This window comes from Orcinus orca, chromosome 5, assembly GCF_937001465.1.
Source record: "Orcinus orca chromosome 5, mOrcOrc1.1, whole genome shotgun sequence".
Taxonomy (NCBI): Eukaryota; Metazoa; Chordata; class Mammalia; order Artiodactyla; family Delphinidae; genus Orcinus; species Orcinus orca.
The window spans coordinates 27,878,542-27,893,202 of record NC_064563.1 but is presented as its reverse complement, the minus strand read 5'-3'; the positions used below and the strand labels follow the sequence as shown (position 1 = coordinate 27,893,202).

General features: G+C 48.5%; 1 protein-coding gene across 5 annotated transcripts in view; it reads left to right on the top strand.

The window, feature by feature from the left end:
- Positions 1 to 14,661, top strand: part of PXYLP1 (2-phosphoxylose phosphatase 1) — a 67,819-nt gene that overhangs the window by 5,199 nt on the left and 47,959 nt on the right. For 2 of the 5 annotated variants that reach the window (XM_049709886.1, XM_049709885.1), the window contains exons 3-4: positions 3,907 to 6,826; positions 7,245 to 7,310. The exons of 2 other annotated variants lie outside the window; for them this stretch is intronic. The gene's annotated coding sequence lies outside the window, so the exon portion shown is untranslated. Of the gene's footprint in view, positions 1 to 3,906; positions 6,827 to 7,244; positions 7,311 to 11,239; positions 12,063 to 14,661 lie in introns of those variants that run through there. One more of the 5 variants, XM_049709887.1, reaches the window with a different exon arrangement.

Here is a 14,661-nt window from a genome sequence, read left to right as displayed (position 1 = left end):
GCTTTAAATCCTGGATTTATCATGATTAAACTTGTACCCTTGGACAAGTTACTTAACCTCTCTATGCCTTGGTTTCTTCTCTTGTGAAATGGAGGTGATGATAAAAGTTACTTCATGGTATTGTTGTGAAGCTGAAATGAGATAGTGCATGACAAGGACTTAGAACACATAGTGCATGCTTAAATGTTAGCTGTTTTTTGTTTGTTTGTTTTTGTTTTTTTACTATTCATTCATTCCTTAACATATTCATCCAAAAAACATTTTTGGTACCAACCAACAGCACTGAGATGGTGGGTGTAGGATGACGGGTAAGATACACATAGCCTCTGTCCTCATGGAACGGAGGATATCACACTTAAGTTCACAGCGAAGGACAGGAATAATAGCGCAGGCATTTCCCAGGCACTCACCTGGCTCCAGGCAACCTTTTATCGCCATGAGAGGCTAGGGTGTAGCCTATGAAGGGTTCACCATGACTGGGGGTGGTGGCGGGGGCTAGCAGATGGTCTTCAGCGGGTACACAGTGGTGACGTGGCCTTGCCAGCTGTTGAAGACAGGCACTCATTTGACTGGTCTGTGTCTGACACATGCTGGTTGTTCACGTTTTAACTATCACTCTTGGCCTCAGGTTGTTAGTGGGAAGCGTGATACGAGACTGTAAACCCAGTGTTTACTCACCTGGTTTGCCAGCGCTATTCTTGGTCCTGGTCGACAGCACCAGATGCCCTGACCACTGTTCTGGGCTGGCTCTCTAGCAGCCCTGGAAGCCCACGATTCTATCAGAGACCCAGTTCTCTGAGTGAGGAATGGCACAGCTGCTCCCGAGGGCGGGTAGGGGACTAACCTGAGGCAGAGGCCAGACTACCGCTCGCACACAAAATCCAACCGAGTAAATGTGAAGATCTAATTGGCTTTATTCAACGAGTCATGAATTGGGCAGCATCCCATCTTGTAAATAGGAGCCCCCTCTGAGGGGCTGCACTAAGTAGAAGGAGGGAGGGGCACGGAGGCTATTAGTAAAAGCAAGTCAAGGGTTGCTTCAGGCCAGGTCACCTTCTTCTGGGTGAGGGGCAAGGGTCTATCATGTCGTTTACCTCTACTTCCTTTGGGGGATGCGGGGGGATAGAGAGGACCCATGTGACAGATTATTTCATTGGTGCTGGCCAGAAAATTCCAGACTGGCCAATTAAGATTACATTTCTGGGGAAGGCTGAAGCTGCAATTAGGTTAGGTAATAAAACTAGGTTTGGTATCATGGGTTTTAACACAAGTGATGCCATTTGGGGCCTGTGGTTTTCTCTTTAACACTATCATGTGTCCTGTGTCTGCCATAGCTGGAATCTTCTTCATCTGAAGGTCTCTGGGAAACTGTTGATAGCCTTGGGTTTAATAACAGGTCCTGGAAAGGGAGGTCCTTCCACCTCAGACCTCACCCTTCCTTGCTCCACGTGTCCTACAAAGAAACTCCAGTGTGGCAGCCTGCCCAGCCAAGCCCTTGCCATCCCGCGGTGGCCCCCAGCGGCGGGCTGAGGACTAGAGAAACCTGTGATTGCTGCCTCAGAACTCGAGTGCTCCTCTGCCTTGCATGATTAGCACACCCGCTGCTCTGCACTGGAGTTCTTTGTGCTCATGAAACAGCAGTCAGACTGGAAGCCTGATAATCACTTCTCTTATTGGAGAGCCTGCTTATTTTATTCATTTTTAAACTTCTGGAGTCTGAAGTCAATGAGGCTTTGTCTTTTTTTCTTAAAACACTTTCCCCATTCTTGGAAAGTAAAGAAATGGCAAGTAATGCCATTCATTAAAAAAAAAAAAAAATTTGTGTGTAGGCAGCATTGAGTTAAAAGGAGGAAAACCTTTTCTCTAGTTTCCGGTTTGTTCCCTAGCTGCTCTGACTTCTCTGGTTTGGTTGCCTCTTGATTTCCCAGATGGGGTTGACTTCTGTCACCAGTTTGTCTCCCTCACGGTTCTTAACGGAAGCACAGACCTGAGAGTCGGAGCTTGGACATTTATGGTTGAAGGTCATGGCTTAGACGTTTGATTCTTTGGGCTCTGTCTTCAAGGTGAAACATTCCTCTGTCTTTGAGAAAGAGAGTATATTTTAGGAGATCCGAATATCAACAGGCAGGACGATCTAAGCCAGCCCGCCTCATCCTCGGTTCACGTAATTTCCAGCGTTTCTGAGTCAGCGGCGTATGCGTTTTTATGTTCTCCTCTTGTGCCTCTTGCTCTAATGACTGCTGACTATCTTGAAACAGTTGCATCAGTTGATGGTGTTTAGGGACTCAACACGCGGCAAGTAGTTGCAGTTGTCTGGCTCGGCCGAGCATAGCACGTTCTCGCTACTCGCTTTTTTATAGCTTGAGGGGTGTTTGCTGTGTGTGCCCAGTGCCAGAAAGGGAGTGGGGAACTCCTTGCCTCAGTGCACACCCACCCACCTTGCCCCCCTGCCCCACCCCCAGGACATAGCGTGTCACTGCAGCATCCGTTCCCACTGCACGCAGATTGTCTGCTCAGAGGCCTTCTCCCCAGCTTGACTGGGAGCTTCTGGAGGGCAGGGGCTACACCCAGCTCACCCCTGAATCTTCATCCTTAGCCCAAGAACTGGCACGAAATAGGCCTCAATAAAGGTTGGGTGAATGAATGAATGAATGGTTGCAAAGCGGTTAGGATTGTGTTTGGCTGCAAAGTAACAGAAAACCCTACCTTAGTGGCTTAAGTTGATAGTGGTTTATTTTTCTCATGTAACAAGATGTTTGAAGGTAGTGGTTGCTGGCATTGGTCTCAACAGCTGATGTCTGTCTGGACTGACACTCTGTTATTTTCTTGGCCTTTTCTTCATGATGGCAAAATGGCTGCTGCAGGAAGGAGACACCAGCCACGTGGGTACCTTTTATTAGGAAAGCAGACATCTTCCCCCAAACATCCAGCAGACCTCCTCTGACGTGCCATGGCCAGAACTGTGTCACACGGTCACTCCCAGTTAAAATGGCCATGTGAGCATTTAGCAGGGCACATTGCTGCTTAGAACAGTTAGGGAGGCTCCCCGCTGAAACAAACAAACCGAATACAGTTGACCCTTCAACAACACGTGGGTTTGGGGCCCTGACCTCCCCCAACCCCCAAGTAAAAAATCTGCATGTAACTTTATAGTTGGCCCTCCATAGCCACAGTTCCGCATCTGTGAGTTCAGCCAGCCTCAGATCAGGTAGTACTGTATTTACTATTGAAAAAGATTTGCCTATAAGTGGACCCATGTTGTTCAAGGGTCAGCGGTACATTTAATGACTCAAATATGGCGGACATTTACATTTTGCTCACACAAAGTCCAAAATGGCTGTTCCTGATTAGGGAGGTAGGGCCTCTTTTCCAAAAGGCCATTCAGGGACCCAGGCTCTTAAGGCTGCCATGCTCATTTGCATCAATCAGTGGAAGAGGAAGGGACATGGAGGATGGAGTATGGGAAGATTTTATGGGCCAGACTTGAAGATGGAGAATTACTTCCACTGACATTCCATTGGCCAGGGCTCAGTCAGATGACCACACTTCCTGCAAGGGAGGCTGGGAAATGTGGTCCAGCCCTGTGCCTAGGAGGAAGAGGAGATGGGTCTCACGGTGAGCTGGCCATCTCTGCCACGCTTTCCCTCCCCCGCCCCCCACCAAATCAAGATTCTGTTGGCAAGGAAGGAATGAATATTGAGGGGCAACTGGAGGTGTCTGTCCTGGAAAGAAATGCTGTGCTAAGAAAGCTCCAGCCAAAAATAGTCTCTATTCCCAGATCATGTGTCTTAAATCCTGGCCTCTGTTCCCGTCTTTGGGACCCGGACTAACAGGACAATGGAAAGTCCTCATTATCCCTCTTTCTTGACTCAGGCCATGTTCTTTTTTTTTTTTTTTTTTTTGCAGTACGCGGGCCTCTCACTGTTGTGGCCTCTCCTGTTGCGGAGTACAGGCTCCGGACGCGCAGGCTCAGCGGCCATGGCTCACGGGCCCAGCCGCTCTGCGGCATGTGGGATCTTCCCGGACCGGGGCACGAACCCGTGTCCCCTGCATCGGCAGGCGGACGCTCACCCACTGCGCCACCCGGGAAGCCCTCAGGCCATGTTCTTAACAGCTTTGAGGGAGTGAGTCCTAGTGGATTCCCTTCAGCAGTTGGAGGTTACCCCAGAAGAAATGGCCTTCAGCCTCCTCAAGACAGAGGAGCCTCTGAGAACTGGAGCCCGTGAGAACTGCTTGCTCATGAGCCTTCCAAGTGCCCCCACTCACCCATCCTCCCAACGTTTCTCCTCCTCTCCATCCACCACCCAGCCCCCCTCCAGAGAGGAGGAGAGGCCACAGCAGAGGGACCTCAGCTTCCCACTTAAACCCCCTGAGAAGTATTTTGCTACCACTTCCTGCTGTCTTTTCCCGGTTACCTTTTTGGTCAATGGTTCATTGATCTATTGGGTTTCAGTGCTTTGTTCTTGTTCAGTTTGCCGTAGGTTTCAGTGACAGGTGCTTCTCCATCCACAGCATCCTTCTTGGTGTCCTTTCTTCCCTCCGTCCCTTCCTTCTTCCCACACACATCTAATGACTACCTGCTGCTTTCTCAGCTCCGCATCCACCGAGCCCTGGGGGGAGGTAGGCGAGGAAGCTGACACAAGCCTGTGGCGTTGAGGACTATTGTGGGAGGGCTGTGGTTGCCCCGTGTGGGAGGACCTCACCCAGCCTTGGGTTCAGAGAAGGCTTCTGGGGGGAGGTGGGATCTGAGCCGAGTTTAAGGATGAGCGAGTGAACAAGGTCAAGAAGGCGTCTGGGCCGAGAGAGTGAGATGGCACAGACGCTGAGTCAGCGGAAGGGGCTCTTGGGGTTGGGGGGACCGGTGAGTGCAGTGCGCTGGAGCTGATGCACCGGGACGTGCGTCGTTCACTCATTACACACTCCTGTGCTCCAGGTCCTGGGGTTAGAGCAGTGGACGAGGCAGATAAAGTCCCAGCCCCAAGGGAGCTCGAGGTCTGGGCTGTAATGGGGGATGAAGCTGCAGAGGAGGGTGGGCTTGGCTGCTGTCCTAGACTCTGCTCGGAAGGGTTTCCTGTTGGAGTCCGAGTAGGATGTGGGCCCCGTTGCCTGTGCCCTCGCCTCTTGTGCCCTGTCCCTCTGTCTCCAACTCCCGTCTGGTCCTTTGCATGACACAGGCTGTAAAAATAGATGCTGACATCAGAACACCAGCATGTAGTTGGTGAGGAAAGCTGGAAACTGTCACTATGTATCAAGATACGCGCCAGCTAGATTTTTGGTGGCACTCGTTCTTGGAGCCCCAAGGATAACGTCTTAAAGTTTGCTTACAATTTTTTTTTTCTCCTTTCAACTCATACCAACACTTCTGGCCACTTGGCTGAGAATGAATATGTACTGGTTGTGCCGATTCCCCACCTATGAGCTCATTGAAATGAACGTTTAATGCTGAGATCCACCAAGTGAGGACTGGCCTTGCCCTGGACCAGCCTGATCGGAGGGGCTGAGTCATCTCCACAGGGCAGTCCATCCAGGGTTCGTGTCCAGGTGAAGACTCTGGTCAGCACTACCTGAGAAGGGACCAGCTCTCACCAGCCTGAAAGGTTTTGCTCATCTCCCCAAGGAAATGAGGGCTGAGCCAGGGTTTGGAAGAGCTGTCAGCTGCCTTTTCTGTGACGCATGGGGGCAAGCGTGGTTTCTTTCTTTCTCCCTTCCCAGCCCTGTTTATTAAGGTGGAATTGACAGTGCTGGGGGCCGGGGGCGGAGTGCAGAGAGAGGAAGCTTCATGCTAGTCTGAGCTCAGGGCTGAATGAAGGACACTTTGTTTCCAGATAGAGGGATCTCAATCTGTAGGCCAGTCCTGTGGTGTTCATTGGGTACCTTTTTGGAGCCAAGTGCTATAGGGAACGTGCATAATAATAAAATGAGGAGAAGGACATCACATTACAACCTGTGATGTTGTGATTTATAAAAAGAAATATATATTTGTTCTTCGTCACTGTTTGTGGCACGGAGCTCCTACAACTCTTGATATTTCCTAGAGGAGACCGGAAAGGTGTCTTTTATTATGTTAATGAGGTGACTTTTGGAAAGACCCCAGGGAACCTAAGGATGGGGGCTGGTTGCCCGGAGAACCAACCTTGTGATTAGAGGATTGGAACTTTCAGTCCCACCCCTGACCTCTGGGCAGGGGTGGGGGGCTGGAAGTTGAATCCGTTGCCATTGGTCAATGATTTAATCAGTTATGCCTATGTAATGATGACCTTGGTTCTTGTCTTCTTTGAAAAAAACATTTGGAAAGAGATGTAGGTTGTAAAGCAGGTAAAGTGTTTGTTAGAAGCAGAGTACGTGTGAAAGGACACACGGGTGGACGCAGAGGGAGAGTTGCCCTTTTCGGGTGACTTCAATTGCTCATATGGGGCATTTTTCCAGGTTTCCCCAGGCCAATCATCTTGCTAGTTGTCCGTATCTGATCTGATTTTAGGGCCCTGCCCAATGTGTGCGCGCATCTTTTAGCCAAGATGGATTCCAGTGTGAGGGTTTCTGGGAGGCTGGCAGGACATATTATGAGCTGGCACCTCCTCCCTTCCCTGACCCCTGGGCAACCTTTCAGTGCACATGTAGTTTGGGAGGTCTCCTTGACCCCAGGAATGAGAAATACGTGGCTTCCTTTTTCACCCAAGCAGGGATCAGCTCCTGCAGAGAATTATCTTTATCTTGAAGTATCTGTCCTCAAGAGACAAATTCCAGCTGCTCAGCTGGGGCCCATCTATCTCCTCCCTCACTGATGCCTCCATAAAAACCCAAAGGACACAGATTGGAGAGCCTCCAGGTTGGTGAACGCATGGAGTTGTAGGGAGAGTGGGAGAGAGTGGGAAAGCTGTGACACCTTTCCCACATACCTTGCCATGTGCATCTCTTCCATCTGGCCGCTCCTGAGTCAGATCCTTTTGTAATACACTGGTAATCTAGTAAGTAAATTGTTTCTCTGAGTTCTGTGAGCCCCTCTAGCAAATTAATTGAACCCAAAGGGAGGGGGGTCGTTGGAACCTTCAGTCTGTAGCCAGGAAGCACAGGTGACAACCTGGATTTGCGGTTGGCATCTGAAGTGGTAAGGGGACAGTCTTGTGGGATTAAGCCCATAACTTGAGAGATCTGACGCTATTTCCAGGTAGACGGTGTCAGAGTTGAGTTTCTCGACTGAAAAAAATGCATAACCTAAAATTTGAGAATTATGTTTTATTTGGCAGACGAAGCTGAGGACTTAAGTCCAGGACACAGCATCTCAGATGCTCTGAGAGACTGCTTCTGCAGAGGTAAGGGAGGAGGCGGGATATGTAGGAAGTTTTGCTACAAAGATCACGCAGTCAGAACATCAAAAGATTACTGTTAATTAAAGAAAACCAGACATCTCAAGTTAAAGAATTTAGCGCTTTTCTACGTATGGGAAGATGCAAAGGTCAGGGCTCGTTGAAATCATTCCTTTGATATGCACCTCAGCTCTCTAGGGCCAGTATCTTGTGCTCTCTCATCCTAGTCTCCTCAGGGTGCACCTTGGGGGGTGGGGTGAACAACCAGCTGGTGTTGGAGAAACGCTTGGTGCTGTAGGGAAGAAAACCCCACACACACTGGAATTAGATGAAGAATCATTAATACCCTAAGTGCTTTCCAGGAAATATCTAATCCCTTCCACAAACCCAGGAATGGGGAATTTTACATTCCCCTAGAATGTAAGCTCCGCGCGGGTAGGAGTTTGGACTGATTTGGTCACTACTCATCCCCAGTTTCTATGACTGTACTTGGCGTACAGCAGATGCTCAGTAGCTGTTTGTTGGATAAATAATTGAATCACCATTTACAGGTGAGGAATCTGCAGCTCAGAGAGGTAAGGCAACTTGCCTGAGGTACCACAGCCTGGATCTCAATCCCAGGGGAGGTATCATGAGCTGCGGCTTGGGGTTCCCAGCCCTGTTGCCCTGGGAATACGGATTACATCTAGGATAGCGCTGCCCAAGTGCAGCACAACCGTGACAAAACCTTGAGCTGAGTGGCCCAGAAGGTGGTCTGTCTTCCTTCTGCCAGTGCTTTGTAACTCGAGGGTAGGCTGAATATGCAGGAGTGTACCCATCAGCAGATGGATGCGTTCGGGAACCTCCCGTGGCTCTCTTCTCCTACGGGAACCTAGTCTGGTCCCAACCGTTCTCCACCTGTTCACCGATGAGTCGCTGCGTAAAGCCTGTCATCAGTCGACGGTTCAGGGAGGACTTGGCTGCCCCGCCGCCGGCTCTGTACCACCGCCCACAACCTTCGCCCTCCTCCAAATGCCTGCTCACATCAGGAGCGCCCGCTGATGTCCTCCTTGCCCTTTTAGTTTTAACACAGTTTCTGCCGCTTCCCTGAGGCCTTCTCTGGCCATTCTAGCACAAGCCACCACCATCCCCCTGCAGCCCCAGTCTGTTTGTACAGTGCATTTCCTAATGGTGTTCCCGGAATCCTGAATTCTGCAGTGTGATGGGGCTTCTGCTGAGTAGGGCATGAGGCCCCTCCTAGCATACTCTGCCTTTATCTTTCTAACACATCAAGTTCCATGTTGCATTGTGTTTTCAAAGGGGGTACTCTTTCAAAACCACTGGTCTCTTTATAATTTATCCTGTACCCACCTTGTGACTTCTTGCTTAACTGCACGGTAAATAAATTTTACAGCTTGCTTTCTTTTCTGATTTTAAAAGTAAGACATGTCTACTTAAGAAAATTTGGAAAATGCAGAAAATTACCAAGGAGAAAAGAAATCTTCTAAGATCCCACCACCTGCTTAAAGAAATGTAAGCCAGTCTTCTGTCTTGACATTTGTTTGTTTTAATTAATTAATTTATTTATTTTGGCTGCATCAGGTCTTATTTGCAGGATGTGGGATCTTTCATTGGGGCACGGGCTCTTCATTGTGGTGCGCCGGCTTCTGTCTAGTTGTGATCTGTGGGTTTTCTCTCTCTAGTTGTGGCACACGGGCTCCAGAGCGTGTGGGCTCTGTAGTTTGTGGCATGCGAGTTCTCTCGTTGAGGCGCGTGAGCTCAGTAGTTGCGGCGCACAGGCTTAGTTGCCCCGCGGTGCGTGGGATCTTAGTTCCCCAACCAGGGATCAAACCCGGATCCCCTGCAATGGAAGGTGGATTCTTTACCACTGGACCACCAGGGAAATCCCAAGATTTGTTTGTTCTAAAGAAAATTAAGATTACTTGTAATCCCAGCTATAAGCACTCGTAACATTAAGGGCATTTTTTTCCTCTTTCCATTTTTTTTTTAATTGTTACTTGTGTTATTTTTTTAAAATAGTAATAGGTTCGAAGTTCTGAAGAGGAAACAATAAAAAGTCCCACTCCTGTCCCTGTTTCAAACCACTCAGTCCAGTTTGGTAACATATCTTCTTTATAACATAATTGAGTTCAAACATAATTGTATTAGACCTTGCTTTTTTCATTTAGCAGTATAATATTTTCTTCTATCATTACTAATCTTATAAAATTTATACACAACATGTTGTAAAAAGAAAGCATTAAATATGTAAGTAGATATCGAAAAATACACAGTAGAGGTTAAAAGTCCACCCCTGTTAATTTAGGGGGCTGTCTCCTTCCAGACCTTTTTCTAGAAGTTTACATGTTGTCTTAAAATTTCCATATGTCTGTTGAGATATGCAAATGTACATTTTACCTACATGAGATGCTCCTGTATCTGTTATGCTGCTGCCAGCACCGGCTCATCTATCTTTCTCTGGGCAGTGTCTCCTGGAGGTTTGTCCACCTCCACACATACATCTACCTCTTCCTTTTAAGGATGAATCATGTTCCATTGTATGGACAAACTAACTTTCCAGCCATTTCTGTACACGTGAACATTTCAGTTGTTTTCAGATTTTTGTAGTTATTCCTATTGCTGCTTTGTACACACAAGTGAGCAATTTTGGGAACTAGATACCCAGAATACGAATTCTTAGGGCAAAGGGCATGTGTGTTTATTGTTTTAATAAGACCACTGGTTCTCTACAGATTCCATTCCAGTTAACCCTCTCACCAACAGTATGTGAAAGAACTCATCCCTTTCGAGACTAGCATTCACTGGAGATGAACAATCTTTTATTTTTTTGCCTATCCGAAGGGTGAGAAATGCCATGTAATTTTTTTTTTAATATTATTTATTTATTTATTTTTGGCTGTGTTGGGTCTTCGTTTCTGTGCGAGGGCTTTTCTCTAGGTGCAGCGAGCGGGGGCCACTCTTCATCGCGGTGCACGGGCCTCTCACTCACTATCGTGGCCTCTCGTGTTGCGGAGCACAGGCTCTGGACGCGCAGGCTCAGTGGCCATGGCTCATGGGCCTAGCCGCTCCGTGGCATGTGGGATCTTCCCAGACCAGGGCTCAAACCTGTGTCCCCTGCATCGGCAGGCAGATTCTCAACCGCTGCGCCACCAGGGAAGCCCGCTGTGTCATTTTAAAGTTTGTATATCTTTCCATCCTAGTTTTCCAAGCATATACATATATATTAGCGTCATGCAGTACATGGTTCTGTGTGCTTTTTTTCTTTTTCACATTAAGTCACATTAAAATTTTCATATTTTCTTTTCCCAGTCATTGCGTTGTCCTCAAAAGCTCAGTTGTTCGGGGGTGGTGTCTTAACTGAACTATTGCAGATCACCTGGAGTTTATTTCTGTCCTCGATCTCCAAAGACCCTGGGAATGACAAGGAAGGGAAAAGAAACCCTCTGTAGAGAATTGACACAGGGTCTGTCCAGTAAACTGGAGCCAAATTGAAATCTGTATTCGATGTTTGCTCAGGGGCTCACCCTGTAGGCGTTTGGCAGGGAGGTGCCTAAAGAATCAACATGGGCTCTTGTTTCATGTAGGTATCGAATACCATGTGTCCAGTGGTAAGAAGCCTCACCGGTTTCATATGTTCCATTATAAAAAGCGCCCAGCTTTGTTTGTTGTTACAGAGCGTTTAACATCCGTGAAAATATCCAGGAGGCAGTGTAGTGTAATGGGAATAGCATTGAACTGGTGAGGCAGAGAGCTGGTTCCAGATTCCAGCTCTTCCCCTGACTACTGTGTAGACCTGCAGAAGACACTCAACCTCTTGGGTCTCCCGGGATCTGTGTGGTGAGGATGACCAGGGTGTGAGTAGATTTGGAAAGCCTGGTGGTGGATAGGCTAGTAGTTATAGGCCAATTCTAACTCAGTATTAATAAGAATTCTCAGCTTCTAATAATGGGATTGGCTGTTGTGGTATCATAAAAAACTTAATAGTTGGTCTTCGTCCCAGGTTCCTGGCACACAGCTCCTAAAACCCTTGGAATCTGGAGTGTCTCTATGCTAATGAGATGACAGGTTGTGGTGGGGAGGCTACATAGCTTCAGGCTGAGGGCCTGTGTCTAAAAGACCAAGAAATGACTAAAGGGTTGTGATGCTCAGCCCCACCCCGGATTTCCCGGTAGGGGAGAGAAGAGAGCTGGAGGTTGAATTCAGTCATTCAGGGGCCAGTGATTTAATCACTCTTGCCTACATGAAGCCTCGATAGAAAACTCTAAACAGCGGGGTTCAGAGAACTTCCAGGTTGACAAACAGAAAGGTGCGGGGAGGGTGGCAAGCCTGGAGAGAGCGTGGAGGTCCTGTGCCCTTGCCCCATACCTTGCCCTTTGCAGTTCTTCTCTTTGGCCGCTCCTGAGTTGTATCCTCCATAATAAATCAATAGTAAGTAACAGAGTCACTTATTCTGTTTCCAGATTTGTGAGCTGTCCTAACAAATGATCAAACCTGAAGTAGGGGGTTGTAGGAACCCCCCTGGCTTTGTAGCCATAGCAGGACAGAAGCGGGCAGCCTGGGGACCACGACTTGTGACTGGCCTCTGAAGTGGGGCAGTCTTTGGGACTGAGCCCTTCAACCAGTGGAGTCTGAAGCTAACTCTGGGCGGTCAGTGTCAGAAGCAAATTGAATTGTGGGACACCCAGAGCTGGTGTCCGGAGAACTGGAAAATTGGTTGGTGTGAGAAAAAAGCCCCACATGTTTGGTGTCGCAACTATTGTGAGTAAAAACAGCTGAGCTGAATATCGTCCTTCTCCAGAAATGTTCTGACGTGCCTTCAGCCGGCTCTGTGCCAGGCTTTGTCCAGTTCCGGAGACACACTTGTGAACAGACAGACCCCGTCCCTGCTGTCGGGTGGCTTACGGTCAATCGCAGGTGACAGCGGGCCAGCCAGGGATTTCAACGTGCTTGGTTATGTAATGACAGTGCTGAGAAGTGTCATGAAGGAGAAGCACAGGGTGACTTGACAGTATCAGACAGGATGCTGATCTAGATAGGGGAGTTCAAGGGCAGCTGCCCTGAGAAAGTGATCCAAGGGCTGATTGGGAGTCAGCAAGGTAGGAAAGAGGGAGGGACAGGAGAGGCAGCGTGCCGGCCGGAGGAAGGCAGGGAGGATAGATTGCTGGTGGCTGGAGTGAGCCTATTCTCTGTTCATTCATTCGTTCATGAATCTGACAAATATTGACTGAGGACCTGCTCTGGACCAGGCATCGTTCCTAGCACTGGGGATACAAGAGCAGGGAGCAAGGCTAAAGTTCCTAGCCTCATGCCGCTCACTGTTGCTGCAAAGCAAATCATCCTCAAACTGGATGCTTAAAACAACCCTCCTTTTACTCTCATTCTCATGGTTTGGAGGTGAACCAGGCCCAGACAGTGATTCTCACTCAGATCTCTCACACAGTCATTCAGGCAATGGCTGGTCTGGAATCATCTGAACGTTCCCCCACTCACATGTCTGCTGTTAGGCATCCCCACCCCTGGGGGCCCTCTCATGGGGTCTCTCCTGCGTCGTGGCCTCAGAGCTCTGAAGCAAGTGACCCAGGAGAGAGAGAGCTAGATAGAATCTGCATAGACTTTTCTGACCTGGTGTTGGAGCTCACACAGCTCACATCATTTCTATGCCTTTCTACTCCTCAAGGCAGTCCAACGCCTGTCGCCAAGACCTAGAACCTCCTCCTGGTGGGAGATGTAACAGAGAATTTGTGGACGTGCATTAAAACCACCACGCTCTCGTGCTCTGCTCTCCCGAGCGTTTCAGCCTTGGCTTCAAGCTTACCTACCTGCCATGGCTCACTCACCAGAGTCTTCCCGAAAGAAGGCAGCCTAATGGCCCCTGGGGGTTCCACCTCCCTCCTCTGCCCGAGCAGCTTCAGAAAGGTACAGTTTTCTCCACCTCAGGTTGTTTCCTGTGAGGGGTTGTGCCCCTTGTGGGACTAGCACCCCAGGCATCTGCCCAGCTGCCCCACCTCCTAATGGGTTGTCAGAGGACAGGCATGGACACAGGTCCCAAATCTCCAAGGAGCAGGGCTCTTCTGTGGGGCTGAGACATGGCCAGGATGGCTGGAGGGCTCTCGTGTATGGGCTTGAGGTGAGGCTGGGCCTGCAGGCCACGGGCAGGGTTTGGTCATCATCCCAAGAGCATTATGGGAAGCCACTAAAGCGCCAGAGTTCTAATGACCGCCTGCTGGGAACATGAGAGAAGACTGTCCTTCTGGGGACAACAGGATTTTGGTTGAACATGGTTTTAAATGAATCTGTTAGAATGGTTCGTTTTTCTTACAAAGGAAGACATCAGGTATGTTCCTAACTTGAGAAAAAGGAACGGATCTCCATCCTGATTGGATCAGTCATAACAAGACTAGTGATATGGCAGTCTGCGGTTAGTTATCACAAGGTTGGTGGGCAAAGCCAGTCTTCCATAACCAACAGTTCACAGCACTGTTACTGAACACGATCCACAGCAAACACTCCCACCACCGTCATGTCCTGTGATACACACAATAGGGCCCCACGAATAACGCCACAGATTTTGGAAGATGACTATTAAGGCTCTAAATATTACAGGATGGCTCTTTGCCCTGTTTAGTAGACATACTTAGAAACTCAATTTAGAAACTCAATTTTATGGTGAGAATACAGAATAGGTATTTGCTCATGTAGCCTGAGTTTGTGGAAACTGGTGAGTAAACAGGGTTCGTGACTGTCCCTGTGCTCGGCATTCTCAAAAGCTCTTGCATCGACAGCTTCTTCCTTCATGTTTCTCATTAAGCATCGCTGGCTTTTCTTTTTAGAACCCCTAGTAAAGTACAAGTAAGTATGACTTACTTTGGAAAACTTGAAAGGACCTGCCATCCACTGAGTGAGGTGGCTGTCTTTGTTCCGAGGTCTCTCCCTCTCTCAGCTCCAAGTTAGGGTTCAAGGCAAACGTCATATTCCAGATGACAGAGTGACTTAAAGATGTAAATAGTCAGAACCCGCCAGAAAATGTTGCCTCATAATAAGCTTAGGGGGTTAGCCCTAATCTGTACATTTAAATATTCCTAGAAAATGCTTGCTCCAAAGCAAAAAAAAAAAAAAAATTTATTGGTATATTTTCCAGTGGGTAGCAGACCCATGAGCAGAAAGGAATTAACCGTTACTGAGTTACTGTGACTCAGGTGTTTCGTGAATATTTTGCTTAATCTTTATCAAAAGCCTATGTGTATGGGAGTTCCCTGGTGGCACAGTGGGTAAGACTACAAACTCCCAATGCGGGCGGCCTGGGTTCGATCCCTGGTCAGGGAACTAGGTCCCACGTGCGTGCTGCAACTAAGAGTTC